The sequence below is a fragment of the Bombus huntii genome, chromosome 3 (genome assembly GCF_024542735.1).
Source record: "Bombus huntii isolate Logan2020A chromosome 3, iyBomHunt1.1, whole genome shotgun sequence".
In the NCBI taxonomy this organism is placed as follows: Eukaryota; Metazoa; Arthropoda; class Insecta; order Hymenoptera; family Apidae; genus Bombus; species Bombus huntii.
The window spans coordinates 10377140-10398090 of record NC_066240.1 but is presented as its reverse complement, the minus strand read 5'-3'; the positions used below and the strand labels follow the sequence as shown (position 1 = coordinate 10398090).

Here is a 20951-nt window from a genome sequence, read left to right as displayed (position 1 = left end):
CGGGACTATCATTTTATTGCTATGTAAAAAGAGTCTCTTGTCTTTACGCAGACACTCGTTGCAACCGTACACACACATCCATGTAGATCCTCTTTAGTCTAAGCCAAAAAAAGATTTAACAGATGGATTCTCATTACCGATAGCCTTGTTCCCTTAAACTATCTACAATGTAAAACTTACCCTAACTTATACACCGATACTACGTCATGATACATTAAAACTACTATGATCCCTATTTCATAGAATAGCTTCAATCATTGTTAAAATACAAATTTCTTCTTCCATTAAAAAATTTGTAACATGATTACAATTTAGACAAAGTTACACCACAAAGGTATTTGTACCCTTCGTAACTTTCACTCCTCGTATTCTAATCTTGCTATCTCATAAAATTACACAGTTAAGTAACTTTGTGGAATGAACGATGCGAAACCTAATGCATTTACATCGTCTGCAGAGCAGGGCCAAAAGTTGTGACGTTCAATCGTTGTGAATCATTTCATAGCATTGTAGTTGCTCCATCTCCAAGTCAAATAACCATACGCGTTTCCCGCTTCGCGGAGGGAGCTGGAGAATCGTATTGCCGGTCTCGTGACACGCGTAACTGTTTCTACCGCTAGAAGCCACGCGGCTTAGGTTCCCCTAGCCGAGGATCCATTTTTCAGAATGCCGGGAACGCATAAAGTTCTCTTCGAGATCTGCAAGTCGTCCTTCTTCTCCCTTTCCGCTGGAGTAACTCGACCGAGTTTCCTTTATTTTTTCCCTTTCCTCGTGTCGGTGGTTCTCTCGTTTCCAACTTTCGACACAATGCCCTTTGAATTCTCGGCAGTCACCACGCAGAAGGCGGCAGTGTAATCTAAAGTTCGAAGTCTCGATTAACGAGAAGTCGAGGGAGAGGGAGAAAGGAAAAGGAGACAGAACGAAGGAGGGCGAAAGATCGAGTAACAATAAGAGAGAGAACGATAGGAAGGATTTGGAAGGATCGCGGAGACGAAATAATATTTCCAGCCTCCGCTGACTCGAAGAATTCAGCGAGGAATAACCGACTTCAAAGTTGTATGCACCCCTTTCAGAAATATTCCCTTCGATTCTCCTGTAACCATTCTCGCGTCGAACGAAGCGAACCCATTAGCTGCTATCGTCCCTATTTACACATCATAAAAAGAAATTTATGTGTATAGATTTCGTACCATCGATGGCCATGTTCAAATCAGGTCTTTTCTCTATCAATATAATATATAGTGACTTGCGAAAGAGAATTTTATTGTATGTATTATGTAAAAACATTTTAAAATTTCTTCAGCACTGTAATCAGACATTACACGTAACTAGGGGTAACAATGATTATATTTCTGAAATTCGAAACCAATCTGCAAGTGTTTATAGAAATTACGACATATCTACTGTAAGAGGAAGAACAGCTAAGGATGCAACCAAAAATAAGTAGAATGGTCTCTTACTGGCCAGGCGCCAAAGCTGTCAGTTGGTAGAGGCAATTAAAAGAGTGTAGAACGAAATAAGTAGAACAATCACTTGCGGGTCAGACACAAAATCAATTCCTGGCGCCAGACAGTCAAACGTTTTTCTATACTGATTCCGTAGATATCCCAAAACATACGACAATCTTAGTACAAATATTACACGAGAAATATAATAATAATACAATCATGTATCGTTTACATTTTTATGTACACTTCCATAATTCATTGTATTCTAATTTATCGTACTCGCATGTCGAACAGGCTGTAACAGAGTCACTGTCTCACCCGCGTTTCGCGGATTTTGAACTCGATGATACAACCGTTATCGTCGTTATTATCGTTGTTATTATCTTTTCTAAGCAGAGCACCGTCGCCGAGATCTTTTCCTGGTGGATTCTCGGGAATCTGGGAGGAATTTATCGGGGCCAAAATACCGAACGGAGAAACGGGGCCGAGTTGGCGAGAAAAAGGAGAAGTACGAAATAACGGTACGCGACCTTATTTCGACGAGGTATTTGCATGAGCTCGTAGGTATTTCTGCCATGGAGAAACGAAGCCGTAGCCGGAAGTCCAGAGGAAGGGTGGAAAAAGATTGCGTTCCACGTACGGTCACACCGTGGTGTGTATAACCTATCCCCACCACGACTAACGCACGTTGAGTATGGTATAGTGCAGGCTACTAGGAATTATCTTTCAACGTCGCGATGCCGTTACGTACGATATCGTATAGGCTAACTCTTCAAAGTTGCCGCTTTTAAATTACTGGTTTCGCGAGAGGATAAGGTCGCCCTCTTCCGGCTAGATTCTCTGTAACGGTGGTTCTCTGTGCTCGGTTTTATTGCTGCTCGTGGAATTGGCGGAAACGAGGGAATTGCGTTGGGCTAGAGGGTGGTTCATGGTTCGGTCTGGTTGCGTGGCTCGAACAGAGTTGAGGCGATTGTAACAGGAACATCGAAGGAATCGACTTCGATTTCGTATTTCTGGAATTTCTTGCTGCTAGATCGTAGGGTGCTTTCACGATTTTTGCTATTGTACACTTGTACAGTTGCGTTATGTCAGGTCGTTTTATACGTTTGGCTGGCTCTTATTAAAAGTTTGATGCGAAATTGTAGAAAAGCGTTGTGAATTTAATCGTCGATATGTTCTACTGCATATCGATATAATAATTCAAAAATATATTAAAAAATCGTATTGTTCTAGAAACCAGATATTTTTCGAAAAATTTACATCTCGCGTTTAAAAGTTGCGATGTGGTTATTTAGTGTTAATATCCTAACTATAATAAATAAAAACAAATATCGCTGATGTGGCGTCATTGAAATCAAAAAGAAGGAGCTGGAGGAAAGTGAAATATTTGATAAATCACCGAGGATACATCAAAGATCGCAAAGAGTCAAGTAGTAGAGTCTCAAAAAATTTGAAAAGTCTCGCGCGTAGATACGACGTGCACCGTATTTTCTACGTTGTACAAGTAGCACAGTACGCTAGAGAAACGAAAAGCTCACAGCCGGTCCAAGAAATTAGAGGAAGATTTATTTGACGTGTCGGGCGGGGAACGTTCGTGAGAAATCTCCGTGTCCACCGACCCAATTCTTGATCCATAAACACACGAAGTCGACCGGAAACGCGTTCCTAACGTGTGTTTCGAGAGTTGCAGCAGAAGGTCGACTCGTAAATTTCCGGTTTATTCGATTGACCACTACCGCGAGGTTCGCCCATAATCCTGCCGGGCGTTTGGTTTCATTGCTAGTGCGATAATAATTATCCGGGAGTCGAAAACGCAGCCAACAACCGAATCAGAAACGTAGTTTCATCCGTTGGAAACTACGCGCGATACGAGATTGCCTGCATTCTGGGCCGCGATCGCCGCGAAATACTGTGTTGCGCGCAAGGCGGGACAAGGTCCTGGTAGAAATTATCCGGCATTTCGAAACCCTTGGATTACCCTTATCGCGCGACCCAAATTCAAGCCTCACCATTCCCGAGCGGATTACCAGACCTCCCGCGCGTGCTAACATTCCGGAGAAATCCTAACCTGAAACATCCTGTGGGGGTTATGGATACACACACACACATATATACACATTCATACGGCAACGATACACGGGCGCATCTTCCTACAGATAGATAGGGGCTATATGTTGCGCGAATTGAAAATCGTGTGTATGCGTGTAGGGTTGCCTGTGTGCAAAGAGGAAACAGAAGGGAGTACACGCGAACGGGTTGCAACGCAGGAGCTCGCGTTCAGTCCGATGAGAGAAATGGCTTCTGTGTACGTGCATGAGTCTACATAGGGTGACTGAAAATTCGACAGCGTGTGGATGAAGTTGATGCTTGGTATAAGTGACGCGATTTTAAATGGGAAACGCTTTATTGATTTCTTTGAAGAGCTGCAGAAAATAGGTATCTAGGGTGTAGTTACCTTCGGCGTTTGATTTATTTGTAGGAGTGATAGATAATGTAGGATAATGGAAATATCGAAGAAATATTGAAAGAAGAACGTTGATTGATCCTTTCAGGAGCAGCGTTAATCACCTCTAGGAATTAAAAGATACACTATGATAATTTTTACATTACTGGTATTAACTTTTATGAATGCAATGATAGGATTGATAAAAGAAAGCTGAGCTTATAAGATATATTATAATATTATCACAGTAATATTTTGAATTTAAATATATGACAAATTCAGAGTATAATATATGTAATGTGGCTCAGAAGAATATTCGCAGCAATTTAATTGCAAAAAACCAGTTTTTACTTTTATCTTCATGTTTGAAACATTCACAGCCATACATAATTAGATAATCGATATAATCGCAAAAATAAATATATTTTTTTCCATTTCGAGCGTCTATAAAATAACGAGATGATTAAAATTCGGACACTCTGTAGATGGGGATGAAACAGGATGGTATAAGTGAGAACGTACACAGAGGCAGGGATTGAACGCGCAAACGCGGCAGACGGAACCACTCGTACGCACTCGTAAGCGCACACCAGCGGAGGGGAAACGGAAATAGAGGCATATGCAAACGTATGCCGTCAACGAGGGTATTGTCGCCGGTCCCGTTGGCATTATTGGATTAAATACACTCGAGTATCCGATCGTTGAGACAAACGACCGGCCACAACGAAACCGCGCTTGTCATTCGTAATTGGCTCGATGAGCAGGGATCATTTCCGGTTGGCTTGTTGTAATTCGGTTCAGCCAATTGATTGACTTTTATCCGTCGACGTGTTTAGGATTATCATTGAATTTTTGAAGACAGATATTAAAATTTTATTAATATGGCAACTGGGAACTATTACATTTATTTATATATTATATATTATATATTATATATTATATATTATATATTATATATTATATATATTAAATTAATGGTTTCAGTGGAATAATTAAATAATGAGTCAGGCGTAGAAGATGTTTCTTCGAGACTTTTTCACAGATATAAATAAAGAATATATAATAGATATTCCTGCGTCAGGAAGAATTCATGAGTGTATATAGAAAAATTGATAGTATAGAGAAATAGTTTCTAGTGGTATAAGTAAATAATTAGCCAGATATGGAAGATATTTCTTTGAAATTTTTTTATACGAAGATACGTAGAAAGCATGCAATATTTTTTCTTTCTCTGGCAAGGAATATTTATGAATGCTGTGTAAAAATTATAGAGAAATTCAAAGTTCTGGTTGTATAAATAGATAATTAATCTGATATCGAATTTACTTTTGGATATTTTATATGTATACGTAAAAATAAGTTATTTCATATTTCTTCTTTCAAATATCGTGAATTGTGTTCAGGTAGATTAGTAAATACTGACATCGTTGTTGATGTTATTGTTGTCGTCGTTACTATTATTGTTATTGTTGTTGTTGTTGTTGTTGTTGCCGTTATTAGCTAAGAGGATTGAATTACGTACAATCTTAGTTACAACTGTACCTGCACTACGTATCTGAAATGTCATGGTTGAAATGGTAAAGGGCTTAGTGGCGTGTGATTAAGATTTACGTATTAATTAAAGTGATTATGTTTAATCCCTTACAGTCGTACAACTATGATGATCGATTTCTTTTATAAATTATCGATTGATCGCTTCGAGTAGCGACAGAATATTTGATAGAAAATTGTAAGGTAATTGGAAATTACTCGCCCGATTAATGCGTATGTGAATTTCATATTAGACCGTATATATGCATCTACGTATGCGATTAAGTAGTATATGCAGGCATGCGTCAGACATACAGATTCGCGTACTAAGCTCAATTCATGCATCAGGTTTACATACAGTTGACAGTAAGTTCACCATACGATGAACATGCGATGAATATTATCTGTGTTACGTGTTGAAATATCATTAGTACCGTAATTTCGATGTTTCTTGTTAAATTTTTTGGAAGCAGACAGAAATATATAGCATTTTGTCTTTGTTTCTCGTTTTATATTTTCGAATAATTTCTATCAAATGGCTGTATATTATTAGTTGCAAAGATAAATTTGATACCTTTATATTTAATCATTTCTGATTTAAATTCTAATATTCTCAAATTTCAACAAGCTAAACGAAAAAGATTTCAAGTTTTCCACCCTAATATCTTCACAAAACAAGATTATTCTTTCTCGTCTAAATCTCAACAATCCACCACGATACGTAGTCCATTTCTTCTCAGCATCTTCCCATCCGATACTCAAATTCTATTAATTTTCACCAATCCCTTATTCTCAAATTACGACAATTCAAAACGTAAACGTTATCTATTTGTTCTTACAAATTCCTCAGTATTTCTGAACATATAGGATTTCTCTTCAGCACTTTCGCGATACTTTCATCGGTTCAATTCCCAAATTCCAGTTGAGTTCTAAATAAAGTACGCGGTACATGCTGGGGACCTGCCGCGTATTATAATATTTTGCAAGATTTCCCCACGACAAGCGAACGTGCACCGCTGTAAGGATTTGCTCGCGTTGCACAGCCGCCAATGTGCAAATATACATGTACGCTCGGGAGCGCCGGTCGCGTTTGTACATAAACACGCGTTGAATACGTAAACTCATCCCAAACAGCTGTGCGTGTCTCAAGCGTAGTGGCGAGCTCTCGCGAGCGCGCGTTTCCCCAGAAATGGATGCATATGCGTGCAAACGAGGGAATTGCCCGTTGGTTCAATTGGCATTATTGGATTAAATACACTCTCTAATGCAGACGGACGTCTAAATGGATCTGCGATTGTTGTCTGTGGTCACGCGATCCACACGTTCGATAGCATTCGAAACGTACATCCTTCTCGATACGGTAAACTTCACTTTCTTTTTCTTTTGATTTCTTTTTTGTTAGTTTTTTACCTCTTGTCTTTTCTTCCGAATCCTCGACAGCTCGGTCTTCCAACTGAAATTGCTTGCACATCCTAAGTGCCGTTCCTCCGGTTCTCCACGTAGTTTCTAGGTTTCTAGGCAATCTGTTTGGAAAGTTTAGTTATTAGAGTTGTTGAGTTGGATAGATTGATTTTATTTTATTTTCTCGCACGATTTAAAATGTATTGGATAATATGTTTAATACGTGGATACATGTTGGTTAATCCTTTTGTAGCCATCGAATTTTCACACTCTAATCTCACTTTCAACACTCAAACGTTCACCCTAATCACAGCGTTAACCTTAAGGTTATTTCTTAAATTTTCTTAAAAACTATGACCTTCTGAAAACACACAAGAAACGAAAGATCTTCGTTCACACCTTAGAAGTATTTTAAACATATTTACGCGACATTCTCTACTTTTCAACATCTTTCTCAATATTTCTTCAAAATAACCGAACACCATATTTCATCACTCGCCATTCAATGAAATCACATGGCCAAAGAATAACCTGTACAGAACACAATAAACCATAGCGAACGCTTGATCACTACACAGCTACTACCCGTCGTCAATCCCTTGGCTCTTAACGGGCGGAATATCAGGTGAAAAATCTGCCACGAAAAAATTGTTATTCGAGCCGTTTCCACCGTTCTCGTGTTTTCCCCTTACCCTTTCATGTAGACTGGAAAGCAGTGTTAGTCTCTGGTAAAATTCTGGCGGAAGCCAGGTTTTCTACAATGGTGTTTCGTAACGGGACGCTACATCATTGCAGTATATAGAAAAACATAACGCACCGTATGAATAGTCACGGTTCGTGAGAGCATTGTTAAACACCGATGAAACGCGACTCGAATCGAGAACGCGGTTCGAAGTCGAGCACGTACGTGTCGTCGGCGGGGAATTGTTGCTGGCTATCGGGCCCCGTTAACGTTATTGGATTCTGTACACTCGAATAAGCCATCAGGCGGACAAGCAGCCGCTCGAAAATCGTATTCGTTACGCGAACAGTCACGCGTCTTTGTTATTACCGCGTGCTACCTTCTCGCGACCATCTGTAAACGTATTCGCTTTGTGATGGGGAACGTGCGCAGGCCCTCGATACAGAAGGAGGATACTAGAGAGGAAAAAGGTTGGCTTGTTTTACAGGTTGAACCTCGCTGTAGCTCGAATTACGGACAATTCGCGAGAGCAGTACAGGTTACTGTGAGCGTGATGCCGAGTGAAAATTGCCTTGAAAATCTCCGCCTTTCGGTTCTGCTATCTGCTCATAATGTACGTAAGTATACTGTGATCTTTGAATGTTTTGTTTCGGTTCCAGTCATATTATCATAGATAGGTTGCAGTGATACGTTTCCGTTATTTCGAATATTTGCTAGCTACTTTTGGTAACTTGGATATACGAAAGTAACGATTTCATTGGAAATTGAAATATTTTAGTCGTGATTTCCTATGGGAATGATAAAATATATGTACAGTATACATTTGTACACAATATGGGTGTTTAGTAAACAGTCGGAAATTACTAACGCACTACACACACGTTAATTAAATTGCCCAATTATTATTATATAAAGCGTATCTATGTAATGGTATCGAAGCTTGTAAAACAAAAATCATATAAATATCTCGCTCTAGGTACTACAAAATTTACAATAGAATGAGAAACAAGGCATTAATTTCGATAGAAAAAACAATGTACTCGCCTTTTGAAGAATCGACGCGTGAACGTCTTTTTACGTTCGAAACAAACAATACTCGAACAAACTATTCAAATATGCTAGCAGATCTTCTAAAAACCCTCTATATTTATACATCACTCTCGATGCCCGAACGTTTCATTTCTGACGAAAGCTATATCAACGGATAATCGCAGGAAAATAGAAAATTAGACCAACGAGTTTGGCATACCGCAAACGAGCAATTACAGATCCGGTAATTCGCGCAAATGACCAGGATGACAAAGCTCGGGCCGGTGTGTACGCGTTACGACGAATGTTAAAAACACAAACACAAACCGTAATCCCGTTATTCAGCGTGCGCTAGACGGGCTCCGTGGGAATTACATTAAATCGCTGGTGGAACGGGATTTCACGGGGTATGGGAGCGCAAGGGGGAAGGGGGAGTAGCCTTTGTGGCCGGCGAATTCGTTTCCATGTAATTAGAAGTGCGATGTGCGGTTCGGGGTGAAATTTTGAACAAGCCGGTACTCGTCGAGCGACGAGCGTGCAACGCACGACGAATTTACAGGCGGCCGTTGCAACTGACGCTTTTGTCGTTCACGTGCACGCGTCAAAATGTTTATCGGATTAAGTACACACAGCCGATCGTCGACCAGAAGAGATGTGAAATGTATAGGGACGATTATTATCCGCAAATAATCGCCGGATCCTCATTTTCATAGATTTGGAGTTGCGAAATTCGCGTTGGATTCGCGGGTTAGTCGTGTCGTGCTTTGTTATTCTAATGTTTTAGCAAATCAGGGATTCACTGGTAAAGAGGTACATTTTTTGTATCATTAATTTTGGTTGGCGGAATTTAGAGTACAGTCTACCATAAGTTGGTATTGTAGCTGTCTTCTTCATTCATATTCTTTACTTGTTATGTCACTGTGTAATTTGAGGATATACTACATAGTTTAATATATAGTTCCGACGTGTATGCTCAGTATTGCCTTCTGTTTATTTAGTCAGCATATTGGATGTTGCAGAAGACTAATGTTTTCTTAATGCTTGCTGCGATACACGCTACGTTTAAGATATAATTTTCTGACTGTATATCGAGAGAATTTTGTTTCGAAAAATCATGTAATTTCTCAGTATTGTAAAATATGTATTACTTAAAAATGGTATAAAGGTCAGGTATGTTATATACTCAGGAATTGATTGACGGCAAATTTAATTCTACGACTAAAGCGAACAAACATATCCTATAATATACATATATTTGGCAATATATGTACTGTCTTAAAAATAGGAGAATATATTCTTACAGAAAATGAAGAATCAAATGGAAAAAATAATGCATCGGGAAATGAATTTGGTATTCGATATTCTTCTTACCATCCATATTAACGTACTGTTTGACCATATACGGAGTCATTCCACTAGCACGCCGTTCAACTTGGATGTTATTCTTAGGTTCTCGAGTTACACGTTGTACTATGTGGAGAACGGAGACACGATTGTGTTAAGGCGTACGTCAGCAATAGAATCATCGTAGTTCCTGTCGGGATTATTGGATTAAATGCACTCGAGTAACCGATCATGTAGACGACAAACGCTAACGCTTCTTGTTGAAATGGGGTTTGTCATCCGCAAATAGTCACGCGACCCTGGTTGTCATGATAACTCAAACACTGTGACAAGCTGAAGGCGAAGCACACTCGAGTCTCACATGACGAAATTCATCGTCGAAGCACGCTCGTGCTTTGGAAACTGCGATAATGTTCCTATATGGATTATTGAAGCTTTCGCGGAAGAATCTTTAGGATTGGCTATCGAAACTATCGTTGCAATATTCTCTTCCAATAAGCTAACCTAATTTTAAACTAACCTAATTTTCTTAGTAATTAACAGGGACAGTTTGGTAGTTTGTTAAGCAATACAATGAAAAAATTAATTTACTTTTAGTGCGATATGTCTTCGGATATGCTTCGTACTAGTTGTACAATCTGTTATTGAAATGTTACGGTTAGTTGATCCAATTAAAAAAGATTTGTAAGTGATAAAGCGTTGATATATTTTTTGTTACGATATGCACACACACACACACACACACACACAAAGTATGCAACTGCTTCTTTAGACTAATTGTGTATATTCGAATAAAATTCAACATTAATTTATTCAAAAAAGTAGCTGTACGTTTTTAATAATTTGTTAATAATAATACACCTGGAAGTTGTAGCTAATGCTCTTCCCTTGTTTCATCATCTATATTCTTTTCATCCCATATTTTCTTAGAAAGTTTAATAATTGAGGTATCATACACATTACCAATAGCAAGATACTACGATAAAACACGGCGGTATTTTTATAACTTAGACCTGAATAGGAGGCCGTCAGAAAATAACGGTAACGTTTTCCGACCTTCTAGCTACCGCCTCTATTGGGGCGCAATAGTTTCGTCAAGATCCCCAGCGAAAAGAGCAACTTCACCGGAAACATCTGCGCACAAAACGACATAATAATTCTGAGACAAAAACCTGTCCGTGTACGAGGCAAATTCGCCACGAACAATTAAGATAAGCGGTTGAATCGAGAACGTAAACGGAGATAGTTAAGGGTGTGCACGACAGTCTGTTTCACGGAACAGCCAGTAAAAGGGTTACGGCCGACCGTCTCGACGTTGGTTAATTAACATTCGCCACGCGTCGATCCCACTCTCACTCTTTCTCCCTCTCTCTTATTCTCTTTCTCTCCTTCTATATGCCTCTCTTGGCTCCCTCTTCGTATCTCACGATATTTACAGTCTCTGACTATCGAATTAGAATCATATAGAATATACCTTACATATAGAAACTTGACAATAACTACTAAATATAGTTTCACTGGATATTCTGATTTACTAATATAATGGATAGTCTAATTATTTTTGTGATTTCTGCGAAAAATATACTTGTACTAAATATCTTGTACTTTCTATTAGGTTGTCCGGAAAGTGTCTTTCTTTCGCAAACGTGTTTTTTACAACAATGCACCTCCTTACAAACGTGAAACCAAGTCATTGAAATGTGTTTATCTCAACAGAACAAAATAGATCGTACGTAATTCGACAAAATAATATAAAACAAAAAAACGTTGTGCGTCTTTTATTTTTTCATAGAACGAAAGAAACTTTTCGGACAACCTAATATATATCTTCCCAGATTTGTTTTGAACTTTTCCAATATAATCGAGATAATCGAAACTTAATGGTGCAACTGAAATATCAAAATATTTCGTGTAATGCACGCGATATATTCATGGAAGGTGTTTAGAAGTATTCGAACACTTTCTTATGTTTTCATAATGCTTTAATAATGTATAGCGAATTGTGTTATTATAATTCGTTGGCGTTCTTCAATTTTACTAAAAATGCGAGAAATATTGCAAGGTTTAGATTTAGAACAAAAGTTGGAAAGTTTCGAATCGGATACGATGTATTCACGGCAGAGACAGAAAAGGCGACGCAATGCTTCGGATGATACGAGTGATTCAAGTGTAATCCTAAATACGGTCCTGGACAGTGGGACGGTTTTGGTCGGTCGATTTTCACGAGGGCAGAAGGCGTTAATTGGCCGGTCACCGGGCGTGCCAGTCGGCGGTTTCGATGCACCGCCGGTGAGCTTCCGGTTTGCCGATCAAGTGTAATATCAAAGAGGAAACGAAGTTTCCGATCGGACGAAACTTTTACTCTCTCTGATATTCGTTATGCTTGTTGGAGCTCGTTTAACCACGAATTATCGCTGTCGACCGAATTAATATCGAGCTGGATCACGTACAGTTGTTAATTAATGCGGATGTGAAAAAGCATAGAATAAATATTCGAAAAATTGTGTAAAAATTGTTCACGAGAAGCATAAAACAACGATTGTTCCGTAAATCGTTAATGCTGCCTCGATTTACAGCTGCCATGCTGCACCCTCGTTATCGTCGTATTCCGATTTTAATTACAGAGTGTAATTGTCTATGCTTTATTCGTTAATTTCTACTAAACTCAATCTGGCTGACGTCATTTGCATTTATTTTATTCAGCTTCTGCAACCTTTCGATACCGTTGACCTAAATACCAACTGGTTAAGCTTTGAGGCCGGAATTTGAAATTCTCTTGGTGAATGCGACACCAGAATTCTTCCGCTGGGTTCTCCGTTTCTCAAAGGTATTTTTCAAAAATGCATAATCCTCTCTGAGATGTGCTCTCTTTCATGCCTCACTTTTCATTTTAATTTCCTTCTCGTTAAACTCGTTATCAGATGCAAAGGATAAAAAATACGAATGGTACTTTCCGAGCGTTACAAGGATACAACTATTCGTGTGAAAGCGACCAGGTATTGACGAAGAATTCTGAATCAAAGAACGTTGACGAAGAATATTTACATTCTCCGATAGATCGCATATTTTAACAATTCCTGATGATCCCAATTAACCAAGTGCATTCCTTATTTAATAGGGCTTTGGAATAATAGTTGATATAATACGTTAGCATAAAAATAGATGAAAAACTTGTTCAAACGAAATAAAAAGACGCGATTGTTTTATATTTAGTGCGGACTGCGTCACAAGATTGACATTTGTGTCCGTATCATAAGACTTTACGCAAGAAGATAGGCCATTAGTTGCCTTCATTCACTTCCTGATCTTCCACATTCACCCGCCATTCACTTGAATTCAAAATATTCAATCTAAAGTCAACAGTCGAATATCTCATCATCTGTTTGTAATATATCGAATAGCAATACATTCTTCTTCATTCCAAAAATTCTCCAAAGAAACCCATTAAAAATAAACCCATTTAAACAATCCCTTATCATACCTAATGACAAATTTCATATTCGCCAAACCGCTGTTTAACTCTCCGCTCCAATTCCGCTGCAGGAACACCTCGGTACCTCCGGATCGAACGAGCCACCCTCTGACATCCACGGACTGGCCATAAAATTCAAAGTTGCGAAGGAGCAAGGGTGTCAGTTCGCGAAAGGTTAACAACCGGAATATGGATTCGCGAGATGGGGGAGGTTGGTCGGGCTCACGACCCATAAAGATGGCGCATACGCTCGGTTTTCTTGGCGGGTACGCGGAAAACACGAGTGGCTTGCCTCCTCGTGGCCAGAGATTGCCAGGACGACGGGGCTAACTTCGTTCGGGGTTAGCGGTGATTCGATTTACCTGGAAGGCCAACAGGCCAAGTGTACAACACGTTGCAAGCCGGGACAGCAATATGTAATCCACTTTAACCGCACACGCTGTCTCGCCCTTCTACTCCTCTTGGCTCTCGGCTGGTCCACGTGTACGTCGCTACGTTTCTACCCTGGCTGGTTCTCTTTTATCTCCAGCCTCTGACCTCTCTGTTGATCCTCGACAAGGCTTAAGCATCGGGCGCCATTCTCCAGTTTTCTCGTATTACCCCGGCTGGAAATTGATTTCCACGAAATTGGAGTGTAGGGGATGAAAGATTAAAGGGGAAGATGATGTTGACGATGGGTGGAGGGTTTCTAGGGGTGATTGCCAGTCGTACATGCATTATGGTGTCAAGAGGCGGGAAGGAAAAATAGGAAGGACTGTTTGTCGGCGGATGATGTTGTTTTATATCTGAAGCTGATTCTTATTGTCGATTTCGTCTATACGTAATTTGGGGTTTTCAACGCGTGACACGTTGCACGCGACACTTTTGCTATCCAGCAGGTCTTTTAGATAGATTTTGTCAGATGCCCTATCTGTTTCTCTTTGTATTTTTATATAATCACAATCTTCATTGTTTATTATTGATGTTATTATAGAAATACCAACAAGTTACAATTACAAACATTTTTGTCGAAAACAGATATATATATATATCGTTTAGTTAGATGATGATACAATACATTAAGGTATGTATCATCATATGATATCATCATATATTACAGTATCACGTTGTTTATACGTAAAATGAAAGAATTAAAAAAATGAGAATTTAAGCGAATGTGTAAGAAATTTCGTTTGACCATTTTTTTTTTTTTTTTTAATAATGCTATTCGACTGTAGCAATCTGGCTCTTTTTTTACAGTGGAATGTTCTGGAAGTTATAATTAAGTAGTTTCGTCTAGAAATTCGTAATACTTACGCGTATTTCTATTAACCTTCCACGCTCGGCGTTTACTTTAAATCTCGGCGTGGTCCAGATTCGAGATACCGGCATTACGGACAATTGGTATTGCTGCAGTAGCTGCTACGTAGTTTTGGAAACGCGTAAGACTGGCACGTGATCGAAATTTTCATCGCGCTGTTGTATTCCGCCGCATTTTCGAATTCGCTCAATGTGTTGGAACCTTTTGGCGCGGTAGCGACGCAAGACTATGGGAACAAAATCCTGGCGAAAGAAAAAGAAACAGCGTAAACGCTGTAGTATTTAATAAAGCGGTCTTAGCAAACTCCGCGCGTGATGCAATTAGGAAAATCCGTGGAGAGAGAAAAGGAAGAACTATGAAATCTGTAGGAAAATTACGTCTCGAATATAGTAGCACACCAACGAATACTTTCGATAAACGTGAAGACCAGGCGGAAAAAATATGACGAGTGCAGTTTTCGTTTTCCATCACGAAAATATTTGAATACTTACCATGGAAAACTTTAATGCATGGCTATGTTATATCATAGCAGTAAAAGATTAGTATACGATATGAATAGAGGAATAAAGTAATAAAAACTGGGAAACTTGTTGATGGAACTGGAGATGAAAATGAAGATATGAAAGGTGAGTGAGAGGGAACAAGGAAGCTAGGAGGGGACAAAGCAAGATAAAGAAGAAGCGAAAAAAAGGAAATACGGAAAGAAGAGTAAGAAAATAAGAAGCACAGAGATGAAAGGAAGAGAGGAATATGATTATGTAGAGGAAAGACAAAGAAAATAAGTTGAGAAAAGATGAAACTAAGGGAGGAACGAGAACAAAGGCAAAAAAAAAAAAAAAAAAATAGATGAAAAAAAGGAGAAAATATCAAAATGTGTATTGCCATAATTCGATGAAAACTTTGAAACAAACTCTATCTCGTCCGAACTTTTTACAAATTTTTAACTATTAAAACTAGGTCAACCGTATCTTACGACTGCAGCAAATATTAATTAAAAACGACTATTTTTCCTAATTTCATAGAAGGCAGGGAAGTTGGTCGAAAGAAAAGAGGACAAATTTCGTGGCAATTATTCCGTGTCGCCCGGATTAAGAATGGACTGTCAGAGATATAGCAACCTTTCCAGTTGATCCAGCGTTATAAATGAAACTTCTCGCAGGTGGTTCTTTCGGGCCTACAGCGAGAGGAGTGGCCAGCTAAAACGGATTACATATTGCCATCCCAGCTTGCAACGGACAGCGCACACTTGACCCTGCTGGTTGTCTGAATAAATCGAATAGCCCCTAACCCAAACGGAATTATGTTCTCCTTGCCGGGCGATCCACGAAAATTAAAGAAGACTTTATCCATGAAGAGTTCTCTCGTAAAAACTTAGCCTTTTCGTTCCCTTCCGGGGAAAAACTAACCTAATTTTTTTTTTCTCTTTATTATAAAGTAGATCCACGAAGTTTATTATTTCATGTGAATTGAAGGGATTACGCGTTTAATCTACCAGTGATTCTTAGATGCAGTTTTTAAGGATGTGGTTACAAATTGAAATATAAGTTGAGAAAGTTATCCTTGTAATTGGAGAAAATTGAATAATTTTGTTTGGAGAATTTAATGCAGATATTCGATGAATTAAACGTTGATGTTATTTTCTGCAAATTTTCAAAACCTTAAGGCCGTTAGATGCTTTATAAAATTTAGGAATGTAAGAGAAAGTATTAGCTTAGAATTTATTTATTTTAGGACATTTTTGGCTTGAAATATGATCGAAGCGTAAGAAATTATTATGTATTTATATGTGCGGAATTAATTTCGAATGAATAGTAGAATCAGTATAGATATAATTGGGAAACTGATCCAAAATTTTTGGATCGTATATATATATCAAATTGTTGATTGCACGAACGAGAGTTTATCCTCCTCGTTCCTATCAATCATTCTCGCTAGAGCACGCTATATTTTACAACTCCGATTTGTGGTTATTACAATTATGGAAATGTCGAGCGAAACCATGAAACTGCAGCGGTATTTCATCTAATCAGTATCAATAATTTAGTAAATTAATTCAGGAAATCAATTATCAGATCAATTAACTTTCAAAGATTTATTATATCTTCTTATCGTATTAATAAATAGCAAATATTATGTAACAATAATATAACTAATATTCTGTCTCGTTAGATCTGCCACTAAAAACGTTTTTCGAGATAACAATTCCAACGTGACTTTTTTCTTTGATTCTTGGATTCTATGGAATATGTAGTGTAAATAATTTCTTCACCATGAAAAATAAAGATATTTCTGTTATCAAACATTTTCACAATTGTTATTCATTTATTCTTGCGTCTTCGATTACAATTCAAACGATAATCCACCTAGCGATTCTTAATGGGATGGAAATTTATGAGACGCTGGCTGAGTCGCCAAGCAAAGTTCACGAAGGAAGAGAGAAATGAGAGGAAGAGAGATGCCATTCGCTTGGCAACTCGTAAATTCTAAGCAGCTTAGTCGCGACGCTCGCTATTCGATCCCTTGTTACGTTCTGCTCTCACAGATTGCGGCTGTAAGCATATTCCTGCTCTCTAATACTTTTTCTCATTTATTAAAACTACCGTTAGCTTCAAATACAGTTTTTCCAGCCGTTAATAGAGCGATAATGAAAAGGAAATCATGAAAAATTATAAAAACGCGTAATGATTTTATCCTACGATTGGACGCTGCGCGTTATTAGAGAACTAAGGGAAATTTAGGAAAACCAAGAGAAATTGAAAGTTGTATATTTACAACTGATATGACAGAGTGATGGAAGACAGTGAATTTATAATTTTAATATGAACGTGGGCATAGTGTTTCGAGAGCTATAAGGAAATATTACATACGTGTGATGAAGTTGATTTTGATGACACTTTGGCGTTGCTTGGTTAATTGGCTATACCAACGAAAATACAGCTATCGAAAATCGGTTCTTCACGCTCACGATCGATAGCATTCACAACGCAATTTTGTAACGTACGACTCAACAGCTCTCGATCAACCGGACTAAAGTCGCTCACACGAAATTAATTCAGTCTATGTACGTATATGTGACGTATTTCAAATTGCTATTTAAAAAAAACGCTATACAACGCTGTATATCGTTTGGTTTTACGACACCAGGTACGAGCACAAAATAGGGGAATATTAAATAGCCTATTAAGTCGGCCAGGCATGATTCAAACTCATCAGCGTTCATGGAACATCGAATACATCAGCGCGCGTTTCGTGACTCGTTTCGCTCGCCTCGTTAAACTTCTTTCGCAATTTCACGTACGAATAGAACGACATCGGGAAATACAAATGACCGCCGCATACCGTACAGACGACGAAGAAATTAAAATCCAATTTTTGATCTGATACGCGGGATATCCAATCGACGCCATTCGAACGCATACACCGCAATTTCTACCGATAGCTCTTTCTACCGATTCGAGACGATGATCTACGATCGACATTCGTCCAGTGAGTGGGCAAACTGAGTTTCACAACCACCCGTCGGTCACTTAGAACGACTCAGAGCTAAAAAAGACAAGTACATAACACCGGAAAGCATGACACGGGGTCGACAACCTCGAACAGAGACATTAACCTTTGAACTGAATGCTTGCTACGGTACCATGGCGAAGTGTTAAGCCACGATAGAATTATTTTTAAAAAGGATGATCAATTTATGTGGCTGAAGTTGGATATACATTTAACAGGTCAGATATAGATACGAATTATATTTAGTTTGTGCAGTTTCTGCCAGTATATTTTAGTTGCGTTCTACAGTTACTTCTTTGGTATTGGTACTTTTGTTTGATTTAGCTCTTGCAAACAGATAGGTATATTTTAATGTACATATCTACCACTGAATGCAAAAGTGTAGAAAGTTCATGTATATTTTCGAAGTTTTTAAGTTTCATTTGAGAACTTTTGTATTTTAGTTATATGAGAATCTTACTTATTTTATAACATAGTATTTATGTTGTTGGAAGGGAGAAATTTTGGGTAAATAAATTTAATATTGTACAATTTATCTGCTGTCGTCAATCTGATAATCGCTGTGATTGCGCTACCAAACCTTGCAATCAAAAATTCAAATTTGGGTCACAGCTGATAGAGAAAATGTTTTGATCACTAAATAAAAAAATCGATTTTTTCTTCGTTTCTTCCTTTGGATTTTAATGACTTTGGACGCACACGTTAATCAGAAGGTTACGCTTAATCCAATGCATACGACTGAACAAATATGAAGTTGGTTGAAGCTGATGCGGAGCGTAAGGACGAGGTCCGGCTGGGTGAAACTGAAGTTGACGAAAGTTGTGCGGGTCAGTCGAGCGAATTGTTGACAATGTTTAAGAGTTCCGGAGTGGAGTTAATTACGAATCCAATGGTAAGCCTCGCGAATGTAGGAATTGTAGCAACCGGAAAGTTTCCATTCCGGGGTTGAACGAACGCGGCAATTCCTTCATGGAAATTTTCGGTCAATCGACTGTTCTACCAATGCATTCGGCTCTCGCATTGCGCAACTTTGTTCCACTTTATTTGCACGTACGAAATATTGGAAAATGTAACGAAATGTGTGAAATTGGTTAATTGACGTCTTCGTTCAGCAAATACAGCTTTAGAATCGAATAAAAATAAGGAAGATTCAGTCAGAATTTAACGAAAGAAAATATAATGCGTTAGCCTCAAACACATTGTGGCGCCGTTTATTATTTACAGAAATAAGAAATTCGCATGTCGTAAACGGTAATGAAAATTCACAATGCGAAATCAATTATAAAAGTCCACTCGAAGTTCATAAAGTTCAAATTCGTCTTGACTCTCGCACTCTATCAATTCTAACTCAAACTAAAATATGTATAAAAAATATACAATCCTTAAAATCCTGTACATATCATAATTTCTATCAAAATCAATTGTTTCCATAACATTATCACGAAAATAAGGAAAATTCATTGAGACGTCGTTTTTCCTTCTTGGATTATATAGATCAAGGAGGAACTGGTTATTTCAATGTTACTTTGTAAGTCGAAATAAAACGATGGTGAGGTTAGGGTTGTGGCTTAGGGGTTCATTATACAGCTGTAATTAGAGCGGCGCCTAGAAAGCACTTGTCGCTGAGAGGGTGAGACGGGACACGATATTAGTTCATTTTCGTGTCCTAATGTCACCGCACCAGCACGTGTTTACGAGGCTATATTTACGAGTATACACTGCATACCATTCTGACCTGATCCTCATTTTCACTCCCGTCCGTGCAAACCTAACTCAATGGCGTAGAACAAGCGGGTTGACCAGGAATGATCCAGTTTCCACGAAATAGATGAAGCGTTTTGAGTAACGTAAGTACTTTGACTTAATTTTAATGACTCTTTATGGAAACATATTCCGGTCCTTCGTACAAACTTTTTAGAACTTAGGAGCAATTATCTTTTAGTATACTTTTAGTCTTTGTTCATAATAATCGATCTTGTCGTATTTTATTTCTATTATTTCTTCGATATTTATTTATCAATATTATAAAAGCTAAATAATTTCGTTTAAGAATTGCAGTTGACTTAATGAACTTTTATTTTTATAATTTTTTGATAGTTTACGATTAATAGAAGCCAAACAATTTTATTTGCCGATACATCGAATAATTGATTACCCAACAATTATCTTGACTTCTTGAAGCTCTGAATTTATTACCTTTTAACATTTAATTGTCGATGAAATCTAGACAATTTTCTTGTTCCAAGTAAAACATTGAGATGTTACAAAAGTAAAATTTATTTCAGGTGTGGGATAAAAATAAAATATAGGTTTTAGTGGTATTTGAAATTACGCAACATTCATAGCCTGTAAGTTTTACGTATGAGTTACGTAAATCTCGTCGACAAATTTGCGCTGCCCTTAAAAATTCAAAGAGCTAGGGTAAACATCCGGAAAATTTAGTAGAATCGTCAGAATACATCTTGCAGAACTTATTGCGAAGAATGTGCGATGTTACGCCACTGTTTCATTTCTCTCGAATAGTGAGACCGTGGGCAAATATATGGGCGATTATTTTCACGCGGGCAGACATCACGCTATACTATGACTCACCGAAATTATTCATAAAGTAATACCGTGTTATGCAATCCCGGTGACAAGCGAATTAACTTTTAAAATCATTTCCACTCGTACGCTAAACCTTTGATATATTCTTCAACGACAGGTGGTTATTAATTTTTTTATGCCGCATGAAAGTCTACCAGATCTTGTTACGAACGAAGTAATTAAATTTTATTATCGAGCAATTATCTTGA

The 20951-nt window shown here is 38.2% G+C and overlaps 1 protein-coding gene and 1 long non-coding RNA gene across 4 annotated transcripts in view; one reads left to right on the top strand and one right to left on the bottom strand.

The window, feature by feature from the left end:
• LOC126863748 (carbonic anhydrase-related protein 10) overlaps window positions 1-20951 on the top strand; it is a 226734-nt gene that overhangs the window by 81455 nt on the left and 124328 nt on the right. The gene's annotated exons all lie outside the window — the stretch shown is intronic.
• LOC126863753 (uncharacterized) lies at window positions 4953-17657 on the bottom strand. Its single transcript, XR_007688966.1, has 4 exons — window positions 17517-17657; window positions 14646-14891; window positions 13712-13954; window positions 4953-6944 (listed from the first exon to the last, which is right to left on the bottom strand). It is a non-coding gene; the product is annotated as an uncharacterized LOC126863753 (long non-coding RNA).